Source organism: Xenopus laevis, chromosome 5L (assembly GCF_017654675.1).
Source record: "Xenopus laevis strain J_2021 chromosome 5L, Xenopus_laevis_v10.1, whole genome shotgun sequence".
Classification (NCBI taxonomy): domain Eukaryota; kingdom Metazoa; phylum Chordata; class Amphibia; order Anura; family Pipidae; genus Xenopus; species Xenopus laevis.
In genome coordinates, this window is record NC_054379.1 from 155,442,410 (window position 1) to 155,469,187 (window position 26,778).

Below are 26,778 nucleotides of genomic sequence, written 5' to 3' on the forward strand. Positions count from 1 at the left end.
ATGATTGGCCGCTTTTAAAAGATAATTTACCCCAAATCAAGGCATTCACCAGACCACCAGGGAGGTCTTTGGTCTCCATGTTAGTGCACACATTTATGAGGCAAAGTAAGATCTTTAATAAAGACAGGAAAGGAAAAGTGGGGACATTTCCCTGTTGCAATTGCAATTGTTGCTCTAATGTTCAACAGGGGGAGTGTATTTTCCATCCCAGGAAAGGATACCCTATAAAGATTAAGGATTGATACTCCTGTAGCTCAACTTGTGCCATATACATGATTAAATGCCCTTGTGAGCTTGCATATGTGGGCCAAACCAAGAGAACTGTTCGTGAACGGATTAGGGAACACAAGTCAGCAATTAATACAGGAAAAAGAGAACAAGCGGTAGCTGGCCATTTTATTAAGCATTTACATAGAGCGAACCAATTAAAATTGCAAATAATAGAGACAATCGAAACAAAACAACGGGGAGGTAATAAACAAAAGCATTTACTATATCGAGAAGCATTTTGGATCAGAAAATTGGAAACTCTAGAACCGTGGAGATTAAATAAAGAATATGATTTAAGTCCCATTTTTAGATAATCTCCTTTTTAAATTTTGAATTGGTCAGTAAGCTTGATAAACCTGAAACGTTGCTGTGATGCCCATAAAAGCATTAATAAAGGCTTTTTAACTACAAGAAGAGTTCAAAAAGTTTCTGCTACACAGTATTGCCAATGGAAAGTGCCCATTGCAGAACTTGCACCATTTCTACATAAAAGTGAGAATCGATGTGCTGACTACTCTTCCATTACATATGGTGATCAGCCAGTCCCATGAGTCTAACAAGGGGTTCATGTTACATATTACCCACCTTGATAAACAAAACAACATGGCCTCCAGTTTAAAATCATTTGAATCAGTAACAGCTGCATTTTCTATGAATATGGGCTTTTTCTAAAGCAAATTTTTGGCTGACCTCACTTGTTGCTCCCTTTTTTTTCAGATTTCCTTGAGAGCTATCTGAAGCATGGGGAGCTAACTAAACCCTTAAAATGAATGTAGTTAGATTTGCTATATTTTTTATACAGAACTTACAGCCTCAGCCTAAAGGTTTAGAATGTTTATGATAGTAATAATTTGCAACTTCAAATTTGCTCTGGGGTCCCCCATCTTGGATTGTATTAGTAGTGTCAGTGGCACGCACACGCTCAGATGGCATACATACAAATACATTCACGTCATCAGTTCCCCATTACGCTGTCACCAGTGATCACGGTCTTTTGACCACTGCCCCCACCAATGGCTCTGGCAGGTGCTAAGACAATTAAAACCCCCAGCTGACTTTTGTTCCCCTTTAAGTTGCTTCCTTCAACATTTAAGGGGGTTATTTATTAAAGGTCGACTGTTAGAGTTTTTTTAAACTCGAATGATCTTGAATGGTATCTTATTTAAGAAAAAACTTGAATGCCAAAAACCTGATTCTGCAAGTTCGATTACCGCAACTAGAAAACTCGAATTAATCAAGTTTTCTGCAAAACAAAAAACTCTAATCACTTGAAATATCGGCAAAACCCTCCAGAAAAGCTCAAACATTAAACAGGCTGTTAACATCTTTAAATGTTTACAGGGACCTTTGCCATTGACTCCTACATGACCTCAACAGGTTTTAGATGGTGTATTTTCAGAATCGAAAATTCTAAAGGTCTTAGATGGTGTATGTTCGAATTTTGAAAATTTTCAGGATTGTGGTACAGGTATGGGACCTGTTATCCAGAATGCTCGGGACCTGGGGTTTGCCGGATTACAGATCTTTCCATCTTTTCATGCCTTAAGTCTACTAGAAATTCATTTAAACATTAAATAAACCCAATTGGCTGGTTTTTCTTCCAATAAGGATTAATTATATCTTATTTGGGATCAAGTACAAGCTACTATTTCATTATTACAGAGAAAAAGGAAATCATTTTTAAAAATTTGGATTATTTGGATAAAATGGAGTCTATGGGAGACAGCCATTCCGTAATTCGGAGCTTTCTGGATATCGGGTTTCCAGATACGGGATCCTATACCTGTATAATAAATCTGGAGTTTTAACAAAAAAAACTCAATTTAAGTTTTTTTAACCCGAAAATGTGACTTTTGACCAAAAACAAAACCTGCGAAAACTCAGATTTTCGTGGCAAAAACAACTGAAACCTTAATAAATCTGCCCCTAAATTTTCAATGTTAAGGCGATCAGTCTTCACCTTATTGATCCACTTGTCCATCTCTAAAATTGGACACCCTAGTCAGCCAGAAAATTAATCTTTCTATATATTGTTCAGAAATATCTGTATTCGGTTTTGAAACAGAACAAATTTGAACTTTTGAGATTGAGAACCTCATTAATTATTCCTCAGGCATGTAATTCATTTATACCTATATATATTTATCAGAGAGAAATGCCTTTGTATCAAAAGGTGAAATTACAAAAGAAAGTCTATAAAAGTAAAGTGGCAATCCATAAATCACAGGAAGTATTCAACGGAATATAAATCAAACAAAATGTCATTACATCTGAAAGAAAGTATTAAAACCTGCAGGAAAAAAAAGGGGATTTTGTGATAAATGTCATGTATTAAATCATGAGTAATTGCCTATAATTTGATACAAACTGGAAAAGAATAAATGATAAATACACCCCTTCTACTTTAAACAAGTACTAAAAGACATTATTAGAATTTATGAAAATAACATTTTTAAGGTCAAACGTCTGCTTCCTGAAATGAAACCATGAAATGCAAAATGTACTATTAAGGCAAACAGTAGGGAGTTAGGAAAGAGGGTAAATTGGAAGTGACTATTACATTTATCAAACCACATTCAGTAGGTATAATATGTACATCATTCTAACATTTGTTTTAACACATTAGATGTTCTATTTGTATCTATTAACTATGTTTAGTTATGTACAGTTGAGTTCTTGTTGGCTCTGGGGTTGTGGCAGATATAGAGGGGGACATTCACTAAGATTCGTTTTCGCGCCGCACTTCGCCAGGCGTATTTTCACCAGCACTACGCAAATTCACTAAAATCCGAAGTTGCGCTCAGGGGAAGCGTAAGGTTGCGAAGTTGCGCTAGCGTTAATTTGCAAAGCAAAGTTACGCTAGCAATGCTTAATTTGCATACGGCGCCAAATTCAAGTTACAATGGAGGTATATGTAGCAGCACTACACAAGCCTGGGAAACCTTCAAAACAGCAAATAATTTTTTTTATTTTGCCCTACACATGTGCCCACTGTATAGTTAAGTTGCCATGAGTTAGGAAATGTAGGGGGGAAGGAGGGGAGCTCCAAAAAATTTTTCGATCTTTTTCAGCCTATCACCCATAAAAAATGAAAAAACGCCAGCGTTTTTTGGGACTTTTTAACTATTTTTGAAGCAATCCCTATCTACTCTATTGCACTTCGCCTGGTCTGAGGTGGTGAAGGAAGTCTGGCGTAAAAGGTAGCGTTCAGAATAATTTGCGCGTTAGTGAATTTGCGTAGTTACGTCCGTTGCGCAAATTCGTCCAGGCGTAAGGGTGCGAAGTAACACTAGCGAATTTACATCAGCGTCCGTTAGTGAATCGGCGAATTAACAAAAATGTGCTACTCTGGCGTATTCACGCTAGCGTTAGGAGCTTCGTCGTTTCGTGAATTTGCCCCATAGGGAGGTATGGGATCCGTTACCCAGAAAGTATCTAATTACAAAAGTCTCCCATAGACTCCATTTTATCCAAATCATCCAAATTTTTAAAAATGATTTCCCTTTTCTCTGTAATAATAAAACAGTAACTTGTACTTGATCCCAACTAAGATATAATTAATCCTTATTGGAAGCAAAACCAGCCTATTGGGTTTATTTAATGTTAGTAAGAATTTCTAGTAGACTTAAAGGGGAAGGAAACCTCCTCGGCGCTAACCCCCCACCCCCCCTCCCGTGTATTGCCCCCCCTCCCTCCTCCCCCCTGGCCTACCCCTCCCGCTGGGCAAATGCCCCTAACTTGTTACTTACCCTTCTGCGCAGGTCCAGTCCAGGGAGTTCACAGACGACATCTTCTTCCACGCGATCTTCTTCCTGCTTTGACCGGCGCATGCGCAGTAGGATCGTTTCGCCGGTACGATCTACTGCGCATGCGCGTGACTTTTGGCGCATGCGCAGTAGATCCGTACCGGCGAAATGCTCCTACTGCGCATGCGCCAAAACGCCGGTCAAAGGAGGAAGAAGATCGCGTGGAAGAAGATGTCGCCTGTGAACTCCCTGGACTGGACCTGCGCAGAAGGGTAAGTAACAAGTTAGGGGCATTTGCCCAGCGGGAGGGGTAGGCCAGGGGGGAGGAGGAGGGGGGCAATACACGGGAGGGGGGAGGGGGTTTAGCGCCGACGAGGTTTCCTTCCCCTTTAAGGTATAAAGAGCCAAATTATAGAAAGATCTGTTATCCGTAAAATCCCAGGTCCCGAGCATGCTAAATAACAGATCCCATACCTGTACTATATTTACTGGATGTAAAAACACCAGTGACTTTTCACGCTATTCTACTATAAGTACTTAAAATTGTTAAAAAGCCCCATATTCGGGGTGTGTTTATGCCACTTGAATCCGTTCTGTTGATATATTCATATGTTTCATGGTAAATTCATCCAGATACACATCATTGGAACGATTGAAAATCTTTAGAAATAATTCGTAGGCACAAAGAAAATATTAAGCTAATGGCGAGATGAGAGATTTCACTGGGAAGCTTAGTAGTAACCACAGCTTACGGCAAGAGAAATGTGTGAGGAATCAGCAGTCTGACATCTTCATAGAAAACATGAAACCATAGATTAGTATCAAGTACCAATTGTTCAAATAATTGAATATGGTCTATAGTTGTACTGACAATATTGCATATACACTTGTCTTAAGCCGTGAACCCAAGATACTTTCTACTTACTAGCGTTTTGATCCACTGATTATATGGTAGAAGAGTTTCAGAGGATTTTTGGAAAGGAAAAAGAAAAGAGTATAAAGAGGACATTATAGAAACAGATTTTTTAATGTATAATTTTGAAATCTGAGATGGGGCTAGAACAGGGGTGCCCAAAAGGTAGATCGGCATCTACCAGTAGACCTTTAGCTGGTGATCAGTAGATCTCAAGACAATGTCAACAAACAGCTTGTCTAAATCATACTTCTATTTCATGATTTTCATTCAGATATTTATTATGTTATGGATATATAAGAAATATTGGTTTGTTAAATATAGCAATATACAATTTGACATCAATCAATATTTAAGTAATATTTTCCATGGAACAGCATTTATTGAAGTAGATCCTAATGGGACAACATCACTAAAAGTAGACCTCACATTAGTATAGTATGTGCACTCCTGGGCTAGACATATTGTCAGTTTCCCAGGTGACCCAGCTAATGTGGCTTGTGCTTTGATACATTTCAGTCACTCTGCTGTACTGCAAGTTGGAGTGAAATCTTCCTCCCCCCACCCAGCAGCCCATCAGCAGAACGTTAACCAGATAACATCATCCTGGCACGTGCATTATCATTATTAACATTTATTTACATAGCACCAGCATATTTTGCATTGCTAAAAATGCTCCCATACCCCACCTAGTGGTAGTTATGAGAACAATCAATAGAGTAACTCCAAGTCCAGCTAACCCAAGTCTCAACTCCTTCAGTTACATTAAAGGATAAGTAAACCTTTTAAATAACAATGTAGAATTGATGAAGGTGCTATTTTAAGCACTTTTGTAATTTACATTCATTATTTATGCTTTTTAATTCCAAGATATTAAGAGATACATGTACTGTTAATATAAATGAATTTGTTACAACAGTGCCACCTGCTGGTCAGTTTCCGTTCAGTCTGACCATCAAGTTGTCAATGAAATTGTCAGGAGATGGAAAGAGGCTGCTCTGATGTTCTGCCTTTTTCTAATCTTTCCTGCCAGCCTTCTTTTTGCTCCTGACAATTTCCTTGACTATTTGGCTGACCAGCAGGTGGTGCTGTTGAAACAAAATGTATTTATTCATTTATGAACACACATGCAAAATTGTCAATTTTATATTAAACGTTAAAGTGTTTTGCAGCATTTTTCCCATTGCATCCATCACATCTGAGACATCAATGACACTTTGCATTTTTATGCAAGTTAGGTGTAGATTGCATTGTATTTTCAGAGTAGGGTGTGCATAACTTCCATACCAACCATTTAAAATGGCATTTGAATCTGGTTCATGGGACACAATTTTGGTGTCCCTATTGTTGACCCAACCTGCTGTGACCAACGTGGAGTTACCAGACTGGCAGTTGCACTAGGGTTCTTGACCATCTAAACGTGCAGCTGCAACCAATCATCATTAGAGGCCAGATAGACACTGTGGCATGGCAACCATTGATGCCATTAGGAGCTCTTATTGAAGCAAGTACCTTAATTTATTTTGCTCTCAGTTGCATCCAGTTAAGAAGACCCCAATTCCGGGTGTGTTTGTAAATTATCCCTAAGGTATTAATAGTATTAGAACCTGAAAGATGCTTGAGGGTAAGTGGCAGTGGATAAATGAAAGTCTCTTTCAAAAGTTTATCTGCCACCACAAAAGAACATTATACTGGAATTCCAGACAGGTTATGTTTACAGAGTACAGGTATGGGACCTGTTATCCAGAATGCTCAGGATCTAGGGTTTTAACTGAAAATCCATAATTTGGATCACCATGCCTACTAAAAATCATGTAAACATTATGGAGGTTATTTACTAAACACCACAAACAGCAATCTTCTGGGGGGTGCACACAAAAGATGTGTTCACCTTCACATACCTTATAGCTCAAAGTCAAAAGATAGCAGCACTGCCATCTTGTAAAGATAAAACAGCCTTTATTATTTCATACGGCAACTCCAGCAACGATTCAGACCTTCCAGGTCCTTTCTCAAGCTGACAAAGTATCCATTGCAGCTAATTACAACTTCATTAAATACCCATATAACACATGGCTGTGCCTCCTAGTGGTACAAATAAAGAACTATACATATTTAAAATACATAGTACAGGGTTCCATCAGCAATCATAGCAAAACCATAGCAACAACCTATGTAACATAAATTCAAATATCAACATTTTTTAACATTTTTAATATAATATAATATAGTGTTACATATTGTAAGATTTATTTATATATTTTAATAATTTTGATATTATGACCTGCATCATTAAAGTGGCTTGCAATCGGACTTTGTTTAACATTTCTACTGATGTTAGATTTATACTCACCTATTCTATCTGACCTATATATAAAAGCCCACATGGGCACTTTATAGAATAAACTACAAAGGATGACAAACAAGTGCGATATCCCATTATTTTAATGCCAGTGCCCTTATGTGGATGATATACTATATCCCCTTTCATACAACTGTTACAATGTATACATGATAAGCAGGGAAAGGTGCCATTTTTTTGGCCACATAGTGTCTCCTGAAGTAACGATCTCTCCAGACCTATATCTGCCTTAACCAACTTATCTCTTAATGATGGAACCCTTTTGTATGAAATTAATGGGGGCTTCTGCAATACTGGCACATCAGGAAATTCCACCGTCAGTATATTCCAATGTTTGCGGATCACCTTCTCAATTTCTCTGGATAGATAGTCACAAAAGATAATCTATCCAACTGGTTCTTATTTTTCATGTTGCCTTTATTATGTGACGTTACTTCCCCTTTACATTTTTCTAATAATTTCTTTGGATATCCTCTGGTTTCAAATTTACTTTCCATCTCAACCAGTCTTTGAAACAATATTGTCTTCTCTGATACTATTCTATTTACCCTTGAAAACTGTGCTTTTGGTACTGATTTTTTTTAATATGTAGTGGATGAAAAGAAGAGTGTAGCAACAGGGTTTTTTTTATCAGTGGGTTTGATATATAAATCTGTCTCCAATCCACCATCAGATTTATAGATCAATACATCAAGAAAATTGATCCGCAGCAAATCATATTGCATGGTAAATTTTAAAGCAGGTAAGAACTAAGCAACCAAGGTCGAATGTGGTCCCTCCCACAACATGAAGATATCATCTATGTATGTATATAAAGATAGTTTTTGTACCACTAGGAGGCAATGTGGGTATTTAATGAAGTTGTAATTAGCTGCAATGGATACCTTGTCAGCTTGAGAAAGGACCTGGAGGGTCCGAAACATTGCTGGATTTGCCGTATGAAATAATAAAGGCAGTTTTATCTTTACAAGATGGGAGTCCTGCAATCTTTTGACTTTGGGTTATTTACTAAACCACAATTTTTTTCTGGTCAGGGATTTTTGGGCAAAAACTTGAAAAAAACTCCCTAGAGATTTATTATACCCCGAAGCTGCAAAAAGTCAGAATCTTTTGCAATCTCAAACCTGTCAAGTTCAACCTGTCAAGTCAATGGGAGATGTCCCTTTAATAATTTGAAGATATTGTGGTCTGCGCGGGGTTTCGTCAGATACAGCAGTTCGAAAATTCAGGGTTGTTGGGCAATAACCCGAAACAATAAAGCAATTTGGGCATCAAATCCAAAAAAATAGTATGAGTCACTTTTTTGAGTTATTTTATGGATTAATAAGAAAAAATGGTGGATGGGAGTTTGGTCGAGCTTGGTTTAAAAAAATGTGAGATAAATTCGAGTTTATTGAATAACCCCCTAAATATACCCACTAGGCTGGTTTTGCTTCCAATAAGGATTAATTATATCTTATAATTAAACACAAATGAGGGAGCACCACCCATCAATTGGGAGAAACAGTAGATGGTGTGCAGGGTTAAGGAGAAAGTAATTGGAGAGAAAAAAAGCTAACCCTTAAAGTTGCACCAACCCATCATAGAACCCAGTAACTCAGGGAACAGATTTAAAACTTAACTTTTACTAGTGAATTACATTAAAATCATGAGTCTAAGGCTGGAAAGTGTACTGTTGGTGGAATGTATAGTTGAGTCTGTGACCATTGTTGGCAGGTTGTGTGCAGGAAACTGGGAGGGTTAAAGTGAGGGTGAAGGGGTGGTGGACTAATTGGGGTTCATAAGTGAGCCCATGCCAATTTGGGCAGCTGGGTTGGATACCCATTTTCTATAAACTACTAGACAATTGTCTTTATTGCCACCACGTCATTACTGTAGCGCTCCACTGCAGACCTAACGAATCAGCCTAATATCTATCTCACGGCTTGCATACATCGCTTAACCTAATTGCAGGCTCTTTATCTCCCTGTTCCTAACTTTATTTTAAATGTTCTCCTGGACTCATGATTTTAATGTAATTCACTAGTAAAAGTTAAGTTTTAAATCTGTTCCCTGAGTTACCGGGTTCTATGATGGGGTGGTGCAACTTTAAGGGGCCAATTCACCAAGCTCGAGTGAAGGATTCGAAGTAAAATAACTTCGAATTTCGAGTGTTTTTTTGTGCTCCTCGACTATCGAATTGGCGTAAATTCGCCTGAGTAGAATGATTCGAATAGATCGAGCGCAAAAACGCTGCGACTATTCGCCATTCGATAGTTGAAGTACTGGATCGAGCGCAAAAACGCTGCGACTATTCGCACATTCAATAGTCGAAGTACTGTCTCTTTTAAAAATACTTCGACTGCCTACTTCGCCACCTAAAACCTACCGAATTGCTTTAAAAGCCTATGGGAAAGTCCCATAGGCTTGTTTTCCAAGTTTTTGATCGAATAAAAAGGCATCCGATCGAATGAAAATCCTTCGAGCGAATATTCGATCGAGCGCCTATTCGCCTGGCGAATATTCGCCAATTTGACTATTCTCCAGCGCGTAAATTCGCCCGAATTGCCTATTCGATTCTATTCGATTCTATTCCCCAGTCGAATTTCAAGGGATTTAATCCCTCGAAATTCGACCCTTGATGAATTTGCCCCTTAAAATTGGGTTATTTGGATTAAATGGAGTCTACAGGAGACGGCCTTTCTGTAGTTCAGAGCATTCTGAATAACGGGTTTCCAGATAACGGATCCCATGCCGGTATCTGCACACTTTATTCCAGATATCATTTCACACTGATAGCTTCTGCTGATTCTCAACTTCCCCACCTCGTTTCCTCCTTCCCCAAGGCTAATGCCACACACACTGGGGCTCATTTATCAACACTGGGCAAATTTGCCCATGGGCAGTTACACATAGCAACCAATCAGTGATTAGCTTTTTGAAACCAGTTGCAAGTAAAACAATGAATGCAGCAATCTGATTGTTTGCCATGGGTTATTGCCCATGGGCAAATTTGCCCGGTGTTGATAAATGAGCCCCACTGTTTCTTGAGAACACGACATCCTTATCCTATTGTTTCCTGAGCATTTATACATCTGCGATGGCCACAGGGTTAAATTACTTTTTTTTTTTTTTTTTTAAATAGATTCAAGGCTTCATGTTAATGATTCCTTTCTTTTCCAGTACAAGACCTTTCTCTTCATTCAATGAAACGGTTTGTCTACAGTTACAATGACTGGTGACTTTTCAAAAATAATATAAGAGCGGTGGTGGGTGGTAGATTATTGATTTCACTCCTCTCTAATGAGCATGTCAAGCCAGTCTTTTATCAAACATTGATGCCTCGACCATCTTTTTATTGTCCTTTTACTGTTCTCTGATGTTGTCTCTCTCTCTCCGGGCTGTGTGTGAATTGTACCAGGGAGAAAATCCAGTCAGTGTTTGCTCTCTGATAGAGCTGTGTTTATTGATAGCAAAACCAAATACCACGGCTTAGAATTTATGCACAGTCTAATGATTGATGGATATGCCCATAAAATCGGATCGCTTTTCATTTTTCCGTGCTCCTATTAAGTGCCTTTCTCTCAGTTTTCCTTATTTTATTTCATCCAAAAAAAAAAATATTCTTTTGTAAACCAAGCCTTGTCCCTTAAATGCTCCGCGGTGTATTCATCTTTTACATTTTTTTATTTGGATCTAAATAAAATGTATTACTTGGGATTTAAAAAATGGCATTTTAATTTACGATACAAAAAAAAGATCTTGTTTTAATTCCGTAGGGCATGCATGCTCTTTGGATACAATTATATTTTACAATTATATTTTGTTCATATCGCCAGTTTTCAATTACCTAATAAATGCAGCCGTATCTTTGTTTATCGAATTCAGGCTGGACCTAGTTCTGTGCAACTGTTTGCACAGTTGAGTTGTTTAAGGTGTTTATTATTATGAGTGAGAAAGCCCTGATTCTTTTAAGTCTGGAGCAGTTGAACGCTGTTCATATGCATAGATGTGGCTACATTAAATATGAAAAGGAGGTTTCACAGTTAACATGTTGCATTTAAGTGACTTTCATGCTCAAATAATGTATTTTGTCCATGTAATCACATGGCTTAACTTGCCTGTATAACACTGTCATTCTGCTTAAAGGAGAACTAAAACCTAAAAGTGAATATGGTTAAAATGCCATATTTTATATAGTGAACTTATTGCACAAGGCTAAAGTTTTAGCTTGTCAATAGCAGCAATGATCCAGGACTTCAAACTTGTCACAGGGGGTCACCATCTTGGAAAGTGTCTGTGACACTCACATGCTCAGTGGGCTCTAATTGGCTGTTGAGAAGCTAAGCTTAGGGCTCGTCACTAATTATCCAGCAGAAAATGAGCTTCCCCTGTAATATAAGCTGATGCTATAAGTTTGCTGATTATTAAATTCTGATGCTAATTGCACTGGTTTCTGTGCTGCCATATAGTAATTATCTGTATTAATTACTAATCAGCCTTATATTGTGACATTTCTATTCTATGTGTACTGTATATTGTGAGTGGGTCCCTAAGCTCAGTAAGTGACAGCAGCACAGAGCATGTGCAGTGAATCAGCAGAAAAGAAGATGGGGAGCTACTGGGGCATCTTTGGAGACACAGATCTTTACTGCTAAAGGGCTGTGGTTGCCTTGGGCTAATACAGAAGCACAAAACATAATGTACAACATTTCTATCTACTTCTTTAGTTAGGCTTTAGTTCTCATTTCAAGAACATTGGACATTTGTAATAATAAGTGGCCACTTGAATCATTTGCACCAACATCTCTAATAAAGACATATATATATATATATAAAACCTATATGTACCCGCCCTATTCAAATTGACCTAAGCACAATTTTGCTAGGCAAAACTTCGCCAGTGTTCGGCTGCTAAGACACAATTTTTCATTTTAATAAATTAGCGTAGCAGTAACGAATTTGCACCTGGGGAAGTGGCACAAAATGTGGCAAAGCTTTCGCAGGTGAAAATTAACCCTTTTGTGAATTTGCTCCTATGCCTTTCTGTAATTTAAGCTTTCTGGATAACAAATTTTTGGATCCCATACCTGTATAGGCACCCACACAAGAAATCATGGTCACAAATGTGGAATATTTGAGCAAAATGAAGTCTACAGGAAAGGAACTTTTGGTAACTTGGAGCTTTCTGATTTCCGAACAACAGTTGCCCTACCTATAGTTAATTTGGACAGATCATTTGCGCTTGGATTGTACTTAATTTTATTGTACTTTGCCTTGGAGTACTCCCACAAATCCCTTTGTGAAAACAGTAAAGTGCAACTGCAGAAAATACAATAAACTTTTAGTTAAGTGAGGATGACCATATCGTTGTTGAAACATATGACGAATGTACATTACATGCTTTAGAACTGTAATGTTTTTTATAGTGTCTACTGCAAATGTAGAATTTAGTCATTGTTACTATGATGTTTTGTTGTCTAAGTAGATATTTCCTTATGATATAGAAAACATTGTTTATCTGTTTAGAGAATCCTTGTCCAGGAAGCTGTAATGTTTTGGAAGGAATTGACGGGCCAGACTCTCTCTCCAGCCCACATATTATAACAAGGTTTTCATGTGAAGCTTGTCCTTGAAAAAAGAGTCAAAGCTAGGGGTAGGTGGTAGAGGCATGGAGTGATATTTGAGGGGGCAAATTTAAGGGGCAGATGTATTAATGGTCGAATATTGAGGGTTAATTAACCCTCGATATTCGACTGGCGAATTAAAATCCTTCTACTTCGAATATCGAAGTCGAAGGATTTTGCGCAATTCGTTTGATCGAACAATCGAAGGAATAATCGTTCAATTGAACGATTAAATCCTTCGAATCGAACGATTTGAAGGATTTTAATCCATCGATCGAAGGATTATCCTTCGATCAGAAAAAACTTGGAAAGCCTATGGGGACCTTCCCCATAGGCTAACATGGACTTCGGTAGCTTTTAGGTGGCGAACTAGGGGGTCGAAGTTTTTTCTTAAAGAGACAGTACTTCGACTATCGAATGGTCGTAGTCGTAGTCGAAGGTTGAAGTAGCCAATTCGATGGTCGAAGAAGCCAAAAAAATACTTCGAAATTCGAAGTATTTTTTATTCTATTCCTTCACTCGAACTTAGTGAATGGGCCCTTAAGTATTCAATCTAGCATCTGGTGGATTGCAGCAGGTGTAGCGAGCCAGCAATCAACAGGAGAGATGTGCAGGTGGATGACTACCTGTAAAAGGAACTCTAAGTAGGGCTGAAGGTGCTGTCTTCCAATACAAGAGTCAGAGAGAGTGATTTAAAGTAGAGTAATTCCATGAGCAATAACCATCTGCAGTAGATTTAAGGGTGACCCTACATAATTCCATTTGAGTTGTTGAGTTCCCTCACTTGAAGTATTCAGGGAGTTATTTATTTAGTTTATTTTAGTTTTTAGTGCCATTGTCATTCATTATGCTGAGATTTCATTTCAGGATTATCACTGGCTAATGTTTGTTAATGATAAAGGAACTGAAATCCCAGACTGCATATTCTAGATGGAGCCTCACTAGTGCTTTGGTGAAGAGAAGAGTGATCCTTTCCTTCCATAAAATATATACCTCTTTTTAGTCTAAATGCTCCTGCAAGGTTGACACATCTTGGATGGGTTTGGTTGTCCTACATAGTGTTGCATTGTTGGCAAACTATTGGTAACTCTTTATCTAAACTACAGTTTATGTTACAGTATTGTCTGAACGTTTACAAAATAGTTTTGCTAGACCTCGCATTAGGCAAAGGCTCTCCTCCCCAAAAATCTTATCTTGCTTTATCTTTATTTTGTTTATGATTCCAAACTGAAATGTTGGTAAAATTGCTCCAGTAATGATCGCATCTTCACATGTTCATGACATATCATGGATTTCTCCCACACATAATCTGGTTGTTCAGGTAATGGCTAAAAGAACTGATCTTGGCCTGTTCTGCCCCATTTGGTCTACCGTGTTTTGCCAAAATAGTCAATTATCTACTTGTTGTTCAACCTTTGGACAAATGCTTTAGGGACAATCTCCGATAAATAATCATATAATGGGAAAATGGAAAATATGCTAACCTACCTTATTGATGCTTCCTGGGCACATTGAAAAAATGGATGGTTGGTGGAACTAAAGACATGTCTGTAAACAAATGCAGTAGACAGACCTTTCGGAGCTGTCTACATTAAATGCCACTAATGTGCAAAAGAGCTGACTAAATGACTGTTATAAAAATAGATATCTAGACTGAACGAAATATTTACATAGTTACAGTGATTATCATAATTTAAGTATTGAATTATACATTTGAAAATATATTGAATTGTGATGTTAAAGTCTACATTTCCATGTATTTTAGTAGTCTGAATCCTTATAGCCAAGAATTAAGGGCAATAACCTTTGAAATTGTTTGCACATGTTTTATTCATACCTGCACTTTTTGTGAACCTGTCCCTAGCATGATGAACATAGACTTTCCATTGACTGGCTTCTGACTGTCTGTTACATTTTTATTCTTGATGCATCATTTTAAAGTATGAAAGATATTAAAATGACATGATTTTTGCACTAAGAGCAACAATAAATTGTGTATATACAGTATATATATATATATATATATATATATATATATATATATATATATATATATATATACTGTATATATATATATATATATAGTTCTTTATATATTGTGCTTACCTTGACACTAAGCACAAGGCTAACTTCAAAACAGACAGTGAAAATAAAATGTGTTAATACAAACTCATTAAAACTTCTATTTGTTTTAATTTTTTTGATTTATTTGTTCAGGATTCTGACTCTTGAGTTCAGAATCCATGGAGCTTGTGTCAAATAAACGTTGCCCATCACCTCAAGGACTCCGGTTCCTGAAATTCCACAATAGTGACTTCTTCCTCCCTGTTTGGTTCATGGCTTGGCTTAACAAGAGGGGCCAAGGACAACATCAGCTACCTGTGATACATGTGTCTGTTATTCTCTCTGCTTCCTAAACCTCTCAGTGATTCCCCCTGTCATTTGGGAGGGACATGGCAACCCTCCAAGCTACCTGGAGCCAGAATAGCTGCAACGCATTACCTAAAACCGAAATTGTTAACTCTGTTTTTAACTAATGGGCAAATTTATTAAAGGGCAAATTTTTGGCTTAACAAGAGGGGCCAAGGACAACATCAGCTACCTGTGATACATGTGTCTGTTATTCTCTCTGCTTCCTAAACCCCCCAATGATTCCCCCTGTCATTTGGGGGGGACATGGCAACCCTCTAAGCTACCTGGGGCCAGAATAGCTGCAACCCATTACCTAAAACCCAAATGGTTGACTCTATATTTGAACTGGGCAAATTCACTAAAGGGCACATTTTTGCCACACTTTGGGGCACATTGATAATATTTTTTTTATATGACCACATTTATATGAGAACAGCCTATTCCAATGACGAACAAATGGTTATGTGTCAGAGTGTAAGAATAATAAAGTCTAATAAAAAATGCCCCTATCATTCTGACTCAGCAATAACCAAATGCCCACGACAGGAAATGTGAAGGGAGGGGTGATGTTCCCCCATTTATTAATTCTCTTATTAATGACACCCTGTGATGAGAGTCCACTTTGTACAGAATTGTTTTCTTCATTTACTGAGTCCCTCCCTGTGTCTGCTTTTAACAGATAAAGAACTGCAAGGTTGAGGGACAGTTGTAAGCATGGAAACTATTTTCAGTTAAAATATCTGCAGTTAAGCACATTCAGTCCTCTTCCAACATTTTTGGAGGGTTCAAGTTATATAACGTATGTATGTGTACTCCCATTTTAATCTAAAAAAGCTTGTGAAAAGGGGAGTGTCTTTGGCAAAGCCTCATGTTACACTTCGGTGTCACAATTGACTTTCCCAAAGCAAAACCATTATATGTTCTTTGTTAAACTCAATAAACCTCATTCTATTTGAAATAGCCTTATCTCTATTTCCATATATATTTCCATATAACGAGGTCATAGCAATAAAATTAGCAACAACATTTACTAAGCTCGAGTGAAGGATTAGAATGAAAAAAACGTAGAATTTCAAAGGTTTTTTTTTTGGCTACTTCGACTTTCGACTACGACTTCGAATCGAACGATTCGAACTAAAAATCATTCGACTATTTGACGATTCGATAGTCTAGTACTGTCTCTTTAAAAAAAACTTTGACTACCTACTTTGCCACCTAAAACCTACCGAGCACCAATGTTAGCCTATGGGGACCTTCCCCATAAGCTTTCCTAGCAATTTCTGATCGAAGGAAAAATATTGTTCGATCAAACTAAATGCGGTAAATCCTTCCACTTCGATATTCGAAGTCGAAGGATTTTACTTCGATGGTCGAATATCGATTGTTAATTAACCCTCGATATTCGACCCTTAGTAAATGTGTCCCTAAGTGTCTTTAATAGTTAGGACTTTTGAAGGCAATCCTGCTTTAAAAAAGTAAAAGTCGCCAGCGTTTTGTACAACTTTTATGAATTTCTAGCATACAGGATATGATGTCACTGAAATAAGATTGAGGAAGATTTGGCTTCGTTTTATCAGTTCGCCTGGTCTAAGGCGGCAAAGGAAACTCTGGCGAAAGGTACTGTTCAGTAAAATTCACACTTCAGTGAATTTTCAGGGAAATTGACCATTCATCAGAGCTAAAAGTCAGCTGGCAATCGGGGGGGAATGTACGTTAGTGACGGTCTCTTTCGCGAGGAATTTTCCTCTATGCCTGTTAGTAAATTGGCGATGTCCCTGCGGATGGGATTTCTGGTGAATTGCTCCAATTTTGTGATTTTCTTTATAAAATTGGACTTTAAAAAAAATCACAAATTTTTCAGAATTTATTAAACCCCGAGGATGGAAAAGTCTGCATCTGAAAATCCGGCATCTCAGACCTGTCGAGGTTGCATATAAGTCAAAGGGAGAAGTCGCAATGATTTTTTTAATGTGCACTGGGTTTTTGGCAAAATTATGAGTTTCCGGGTGAAAATCAAAAAAAATCTGGAAAATCGGATAAAAAATCCGAAAAAAAACGTGAAAATCAGATTTTCATGATTTTTTTAGATTTTTTCCCGTTAACGAAATTTTCGGGAAAGTGTATTAATAAATAAGGCCAAAAAAACCTGTGTGGATTTGGTCTGAGTTTTTTTCAGAAAATATTGAGATAAATTCGGGTTTGATAAATAACCCACTTAGTGTTTACATGTTTTTCAACTGTAAGGCCTGACTGTGTCTGAATATACTGTGTCTATTCAGTTGTGTTATCAGTGGCTGCATACAAAATAATCATGTAATATACACAACACAATACACAGATAATCAAGTGCAAAATGGCCCTTCATTTGACATGAGCCTAAAATATTGTGAGGGATAAATCAAACTGGTCCCATATTGTCAATTGTCACCCCTTTACCTAATAAATGGAAGACCATCATTGGTCAGTCCAGTTACATGTTTCAGCTTTTTAGTTTCAGAGACAATCACTGATTAACCAAATAGTTGGTACAGGTATGAGACCACTTATCCAAAATGCTCGGGACCTGGGGCTTCCAGATAATGGATATTTCTGTAATTTGGATCTTGATTTCTTAAGTCTACTAGAAAATCATGTAAACATTAAATAACCCCATAAGGCTTCCAATAAGTATTAATTATATGTTAATTTGGACAAGGTACTGTTATTTATAACAGAGGAAATTATTTTTAATAAATTTGGATAAAATGGAGTTTATGGGATACGGCCTTTCTGTAATTTGAGCTTTCTGGGTTTCTGTAAATGGATCCCATACCTATATAGGCACCCACACAAGGACTCATGTTGTTGTCTTGGACATGACTGAATTATGAAACCATCAGCCAATGGGTGGCTAGCCTTGGAAACAGAGGTTTAAACACAGTCCTCCTTATAATATCTCACTCATTAATTGAATATCTTCTCCCATTAATCAGCTTCTGTCAGGGCCGGAACTAGGGGTAGGCAGAGTAGGCACGTGCCTAGGGTGCAAAGCTGAGGGGGCGCCAGGCACGTACCTGCTCTGTCGCTTACCCCATGTCCGGTCCTGTGTCTCCCGTAGTTTCGCGCATGCTCGCTGGCGCGTACTTTCACGCATGTGCGATTGAGCACACACTAAGCCGGCACCGTGGCGCCTTTTGAATTGATGAAATAAAAGGAAAAAAATGCTTGTTTTATTTATATCCATTGAGCAGTAAAATATTTACATGCAGTGCGTGAATCTTTCCTTTATTGTATTTATAGCAAGAGTTTTATCAGACAACAAGGAAATGTTCACCTGTTATTGGAGTAATTAGACAGGAAACCACATTGAAATAATCCCTTTTGACAGACTACAAAATGAACGATTAAGTGGGGAATCTGATAAAAAAGATAAATATGTAAATCTACAATATCTGGAATCGTCCATAAAGAAATTAAATGTATATTCAGTCTGTGACTCAGAGCAGCACATCATTTTCCTTTAATTATGGGCATTTGTAAATAAAGCTAGATATCAACATGAAGTGAATTGTCCCACTTCGTAAGTTTTCAAACAGTTTTGCAAATTTTCAGTTGATTTAACTGACTGAGCCTTTAGAACATTCTACTTAAGTCAAGTAGTCGAGACACTACTTAGGCCTTGTGTTTGGGATGACTTTTATTATGTATATAATTATAATACATACCTGACATTTATGGCTACAACTAAAACCAAAAATCTGCTCCGAGATACCCTGAATCTGTTCACCTAGTTAGTGACCAGCTTAAAGTGGATCTGATTTGCAAGTCTAATTTTGCCTCAATGTTCCAGGTGATGGTGTGAGCCAATGAGCCTACAAAGCTCAATATAACACAATCAGGTTAGTATTTTGGGCTGGATGTTGCTATCAGATTTGTGTTATGGAATTATTAGTTTACATTGTGTTCATATGTCTGATATATCACAAACATCTCTCTCCCCTTACTCCAGCTTTTCACGTACCCTCCAGTCCTTATTCTTTTGCAGTTTAAAAAAAGTAGGGGTCATTTATCAACACTGGGCAAATTTGTCCATGGGCAGTAACCCATGGCAACCAATCAAATGGCTGCATTCATTGTTTTACCTGCAGCTGGCTTTAAAAAGCTAATCACTGATTGGTTGCTATAGGTAACTGCCCATGGGCAAATTTGCCCTGTGTTGATAAATGATCCCCACTTGAAACCTAGTGATTCTGCAACAATAACAGCTTTCTTGCTTCAAATTCCAGCGAGACAGGAGAATATTAAAGTGCTGGTTTTCTCTGGCATTTTCATTTGATATTTTTTTTCAAAAGCTGAAGGATCCAACTGCAATGCCGGAACCAAATCACCTGCTACAGAAACAGGAAATGGATTCTGCATTTAAATGTTTTTTTTTCCAACACATCAACAGTATTTATTATAAATTTATTATAAATAAAGTGGCAGTTTAATTCTAGGGCACACACAGATATCCCCCAAAACTACATTTATGAAAAGCAAACAGTTACTAGTTCAGTGGTGAGTAGCACATAGACCTGATTTGGATAAAGGCTCGAGCAGGGTCGGACTGGGGAGCCCGGGGCCCACTGGGGCTAAGGCCCCCCTCTGGCCCCCCTGCCACGCCGGCGTCTGCGCACACCTCTGGCGTGTGCGTCTGCGATTGCGTGCGGCGCCGCGTTTGTACACATGCAACGCCGCCTTGGTTGTGCGTATGTGCACACACAGAGGGGTAAATTTATCAAAGAGTGAAGTTCCGCCACTAGAGTGAAATTCCGCAGCTCTCAATTCATTTCTATGGGATTTTGAAAGGCGTATTTATCAATGGGTGAAAGTGAAAGTTCACCCTTTGATAAATACCCTATAAAAATCCCATAGAAATGAATGTAAAGTGGCGGAATTTCACTCTAGTGGCGGAACTTTACTATTAACTTCACTCTTTGATAAATATACCCCAGAGTGCGCACACAATTTTTATTTGCTGCAACCTCCGATAAAGGGGGTAGCGGCATTAAAAGGCAGCTATGGGTACGGACCTGGGCCGGCGGGGCCCACAAGAGCCGTTTTTTTCCCGGTGTCCCGTCGGCCCAGTCCGACACTGGGCTTGAATTGTGTTGAGTATAACATTGCCGTGGTTACAAAAAGTAAATGTGTACAAAGAAAAAATGGGCACTGTTTTATTATTACAGAGAAAAGGGAAATATATTTAAAATTTGGATTATTAGGATAAAATGGATAAAATTAGCTTTCTGAATTACAGGTTTCCAGATAACAGATCCCATACCTGTATTGTGTTCTTGTATTGTCAAGACCAAAACAGGGGCCTGCTGATTTTCTAATATCGAATATATCGTTTTTCTAATATAGTCCTTAGAGGAAAAAATTGAATGTGGTGCAAGTAGATGTATCTAAAATCCAGAACCAGCAAGACAGCACTGCCTGCATAGTGTATGCTAAGCAATAATGCACTTTCCAGGGTTTTGCCCTCTGTGATAATAATGAAACAGTGTGCAATTTATGTAAAACATGGAAATTGATAGAGTTTTTTGTTTTTTAGAGAATGCAATGTGTCAGACTTAGCCATGATGCCTTAAATAATGGGGACAATAATTGTCAAAAAAGCTGCAATTATAAACTGAACCCAGGATTTGGTTTGGAATTTAATTTCTTGGATTTGGCCACATCCTTAGGGGCAAATTCACTAAGCGCCGAAGCGCCTAACGCTAGCGTCAATTCGCTAGCGTTGGTCATTTTCGTTACTTCGCAAATTCACTAACGAACGTTGGCGTAAATTCGCTAGTGTTACTTCGCACCCTTACGCCTGGCGAATTTTCACAACGGACGTAACTACGCAAATTCACTAACGCGCGCAGTGTACTGAACGCTACCTTTTACGCCAGACTTCCTTCGCCACCTCAGACCAGGCAAAGCGCAATAGAGTGGATAGTCCCAAAAAACGCTGGCATTTTTTCTATATTATAGGTGATAGGCTGAAAAAGATCGAAAAAATTTTTGGGGCTCCCCTTCTTCCCCCCTACACTTCCTAACTCATGGCAACTTAACTATACAGTGGGCACATGTGTAGGGCAAAATAAAAATTTTATTTGATGTTTTGAAGGTTTCCCAGGCATTTGTAGTGCTGCTACATATTCCTCCATTGAAATTTGAATTTGGCGCCGTATGCAAATTAACCATCACTAGTGTAACTTCGCTTCGCGAATCAACGATAAAGCAACTTCGCAACCTTACGCTACCCCTGAGCGCAACTTCGGATTTTAGTGAATTTGTGCAGCGCTGGCGAAACTACGCCTGGCGAAGTGCGGCGAAGTTACGCCCGGCGCAACTACGAATCTTAGTGAATTTGCCCCTATGTGTTCATAGGGGTTCATGTATACCTACTTATTGTACTTATTCCGCTATAACTTCTTTCTTTCTTTATTCCGCTATAACATTCATTCTTTCACATGAAATCCTCTCAGTTTAATGCTTACATGGAATGTTCAAAGACCCCTCAATAACACCACATTCTTTCACTTCCCACGGCTCCCGCACATCTATGAGAACAACACCGTCTTTTTCAGCAAGTCTTTCAGATCCTCGTATTTAATTGTTTGTGTTGGAACAGTGGAAAACCCGCGAGCCATAGACCATGCTGAACAGCGAACTGCAAATAAATACAATTCACAAAAATGATACACAGTTATATATATGCCTGCTGTGCCTAAATAAACCGATAAGAAAAAAGATTTACTCAGAGCCAGTGCAATTTTCTGCTAAATGGCTGCTGACCTTAAGAGGTGATTCTCGGTATTTTGCCGGAAGCTGCAGCACAAGTTGGCTGGGATGGGGGCCTGTAGAAGGAGCGACTGTAGAAGGAGCGTCAGGACCCCCAATAGATTATTTTGCAGGGGGTCTACAAGACCAGTTACGCCACTGACTCTAGTCGTGTAATATATTCATTCATTATATTATTAAGAACTTGTAAATGTAAATATAATATACAGTGATGTGCCCTAAAACTTGTATGGTTTTTACATTTTCAATGAGATGCACCCTATTATTTTCCAGCTGGCTTTATCTATAATTGATCATGTGATCACTTATGTCACAATGCCCACTCCAGATAAACACTAGTGTGGGTCATGTGGCCAATGAGGTCATAATGCTCCCTCCAGATAAACCCTCTCTGATATCTTTGAGCTGCCTCAGCTTGAGTGTGGAAGCTGTAGAGTGTGGATGTGCAGGTAAGAGACCTACAATATTTTTATATTTATGATGATCTAAAATATATGATAGGGCAGTGGCCCCTAACCAGTAGCTCGTGAGCAACGTGTTGCTCCCCAACCCCTTGGATGTTGCTTCCAGTGGCCTCAGAGCAGGTGATTATTTTTGAATTCCAGGCTTGAAGGTTGTATAAAAACCAGGTGTCCTACCAAACAGAGGCTCCTGTAGGCTGCAAGTCCACATAGTGGCTACCAATAGTCAATCACAACCCTTACTTGGCACTAGCCAGGAACATTTTTCATGCTTGTGTTGCTCCCCAACTCTTGTTACATCTGAATGTAATGGAAAAAGGTTGGGGATCCCTGTGTTAAGGCACCATGGCCATTCACACTACTTAGGTACTGTACTAAAAGAGAATGTGGTGTTCCCCACACTATAACTTCTCCAAAAGGACTGTTTAAAAAGATGGTTTAGTTAGGAGTTGAATGCAGGGGGAGTTATAACAGACTTTATAGTGGGTCATGTGACCAATGATGTCATAATGCTGACTCCAGACACAAACTCTCTTATAGTGTCTGATTTCAGTTGTGTCAGTTAGAGTGAGGAAGCTGAAGAGTGTGGATGTGCAGGTAAGAGACCTACAATACTTTCATATTTGTGATAATCAAAAATTCATGTTAGGGCATCATGGCCATTCACAGCACTTATGTACTGTACTAAAAGAGAATGTAGTGCTCCCCACACTATAACTTCTCCAAAAGGACTGTTTAAAAAGATGGCTTAGTTAGGAGTTGAATGCAGGGGGAGTTATAACAGACTTTATAGTGGGTCATGTGACCAATGATGTCATAATGCTGACTCCAGACACAAACTCTCTTATAGCGTCTGATATGAGTTGTGTCAGTGTGAGTGAGGAAGCTGAAGAGTGTGGCTGTGCAGGTAAGAGACCTACAACTGAACTGAACAGAAATGTTAAAATTACTTTTATCTGAATTGCACAAAAAAAGATAACACCATGCCTCTCACCATAATATCCCTGAAAGTAGTGGTTTGAAGAAAGGTACACCTAGACTTACACCTCCCCCAATTAGATTGTGTCATCATTTGCAATTGTGTTTTAGTATTTGGGAAAAAGTGGCAACTGAGGAAGGCACATTGGGTGGGATGAATTAACTAGGGATGCACCGAATCCAGGATTCGGTTCGGGATTTGCCCAGGATTCTGCCTTTTTCAGCAGGATTCGGATTCGGCCGAATCCTTCTGCCTGGCCGAACCGACTCTGAATCCTAATTTGCATATGTAAATTAGGGTTGGGTAGGGAACTCATGTGACTTTTCGTCACAAAAGAAATTTTTTCCCCACTTTTTCCTTTCCATACCCTATGCAAATTAGGATTTGGATGCGGTTCGGTATTCGGCCGAATCTTTAATCAAGGATTCAGGGATTCGGCCGAATCCCAAATAGTGGATTCGGTGCATCCCTAGAATTTACTATTGTCTTGACACCATTACTTCAAATGAGTTCGTATAATGGAAAAAAATATTTTTAGGAACAACAGCCTCTCTGGTGATATTAAAGTACGATTAAACAAAGGAAAAAAAATCAACATTTCTCTTTCATCCGTCTGGGAGGGAAGTAAGCTCCTTCCTAACAAGCCAAGTTTTCTGTTTGGTATGTCTATGATTAATTGAGGTAGTTCAACTTTGGCTCTCGCACACCCTTAGTAAATTAAAGTAACAAAACCTAGTGCACGAAAGTAGAGGATCGGCCGCCTCACAAACAGTCCAGCTGAAAGAATCCCAAGGCACACAGGATAATTGCAAGCACGTTGCCTTGCGTGTTTATTGCGAAGTGCAACGTTAAGCATGCTCATGCTTGAGAAAGGGGCGTGACCCCAAAACGTTGCACTTCGCAATAAACACGCAAGGCAACGTGCTTGCAATTATCCTGTGTGCCTTGGAATTCTTTCTGCTATGATTAATTCAGACCATTTCATAATGTTGGGTCCTCAAAGTAACCAAGTTTCCCCCCACTTGTCAGCATTTGATAATTAGGGTCATGGGTAGCTGAACTTATATTGCCATGCCCATCTTTCAAAAGGTTTTTACCTCCCTCTCCAAAGAAAAAACCCTAAAGAGAGTAACCCCCAATATAAAAAGAGGCCAACTAAATTGGTACAAAGTTAGCGATCACGTAAGGGTGGTCTATGATGAAGTTCACTTGTGACTTGCAATAGTCTTGTGCTTGGTCTAAATCCGCACCTTTTTGTCAGATGACCGAAAAATATATAATTTATTCCTGATTGTGTTGCCATTGTTTTTTGATATTACTGTATCATGCGTATGCAATTGCAAGAGGTTTATTTGCCTTGTCATGTTTTCATATTGTGTGTGCAGAATATTGTTTTAGGAAAGTTAGAGCGTTATTGGGGCAAATTCACTAAAGGACGAAGCACCTAACGCTAGAGTTAATTCGCTAGCGCAGCGCATTTTCGTTAATTCGATAATTCACTGACGGACGCTGGCGTAAATTTGCTAGTGTTACTTCACACCCTTACGCCTGGCGAATTTGCGCAACGGACGTAACTACGCAAATTCACTGACGCGCAAATTTTTATGAACGCTACCTTTTACGCCAGACTTCCTTCGCCACCTCAGACCAGGCGAAGTGCAATAGAGTAGATAGGGATTGCTTCAAAAAAAGTAAAAAAGATTTCTAAGTCCCAAAAAACGCTGGCGTTTTTTCTTTTTTTATGGGTGATAGGCTGAAAAAGATCGAACATTTTTTTGGGGCTCCCCTCCTTCCCCCCTACATTTCCTAACTCATGGCACTTTAACTATACAGTGGGCACATGTGTAGGGCAAAATACAATTTTTATTTGCTGTTTTGAAGGTTTCCCAGGCTTGTGTAGTGATGCTACATATTCCTCCATTGTAACTTCAATTTGGCGCCGTATGCAAATTAAGCATCGCTAGCTTAACTTTGCTTTGCTTGGCAAAGCAAAGTCACTAAGAATAAGTTGACATGCAGAGGGTGTCTTATTGAGGTTGATATAGGGCTTTATGTTGTGGTGGTCATTTGAAATTGATGCGGTGTGGAAATAGGTGCAAATAGGCAATATTGCAGGATTCGTGAACATAGAGGGGCGGAAAGAGGTGGCATCAGCGAGGGTGGTGTGTGCCTGGGGCCTTTACTTGCATCATCCTGGAGCAAAGTAATGGGACCCGCTGACAATTTTAAAGGCTAAGCCGAGCATTCCTTTAATTTGACTTTTCTCCTTCTAAGAAGTAGTAGGTAAAAAGCGCTTAGCGGCTCAAAGGCTAAGCCGAGCATTCCTTTAATTTGACTTTTCTCTTTCTAAGAAGTAGTAGGTAAAACGCGCTGAGCGGCTCAAAGGCTAAGTCGAGCATTCCTTTAATTTGACTTTTCTCCTCCTAAGAAGTAGTAGGTAAATAGTGCTGAGCGGCTCAAAGACTAAGCCGAGCATTCCTTTAATTTGATTTTTCTCCTCCTAATAAGTAGTAGGTAAAACGCGCTGAGCGTCTCAAAGGCTAAGCCGAGCATTCCTTTAATTTGACTTTTCTCTTTCTAAGAAGTAGTAGGTTAAAAGCGCTGAGCGGCTCAAAGGCTAAACCGAGCATTCCTTTAATTTAACTTTTCTCTTTCTAAGAAGTAGTAGGTAAAAAGCGCTGAGCAGCTCAAAGGCTAAGCCGAGCATTCCTTTAATTTAACTTTTCTCTTTCTAAGAAGTAGTAGGTAAAACGCGCTGAGCGTCTCAAAGGCTAAGCCGAGCATTCCTTTAATTTGACTTTTCTCTTTCTAAGAAGTAGTAGGTTAAAAGCGCTGAGCGGCTCAAAGGCTAAACCGAGCATTCCTTTAATTTAACTTTTCTCTTTCTAAGAAGTAGTAGGTAAAAAGCGCTGAGCAGCTCAAAGGCTAAGCCGAGCATTCCTTTAATTTGACTTTTCTCTTTCTAAGAAGTAGTAGGTAAAACGCGCTGAGCGTCTCAAAGGCTAAGCCGAGCATTCCTTTAATTTGACTTTTCTCTTTCTAAGAAGTAGTAGGTTAAAAGCGCTGAGCGGCTCAAAGGCTAAACCGAGCATTCCTTTAATTTAACTTTTCTCTTTCTAAGAAGTAGTAGGTTAAAAGCGCTGAGCGGCTCAAAGGCTAAACCGAGCATTCCTTTAATTTAACTTTTCTCTTTCTAAGAAGTAGTAGGTAAAAAGCGCT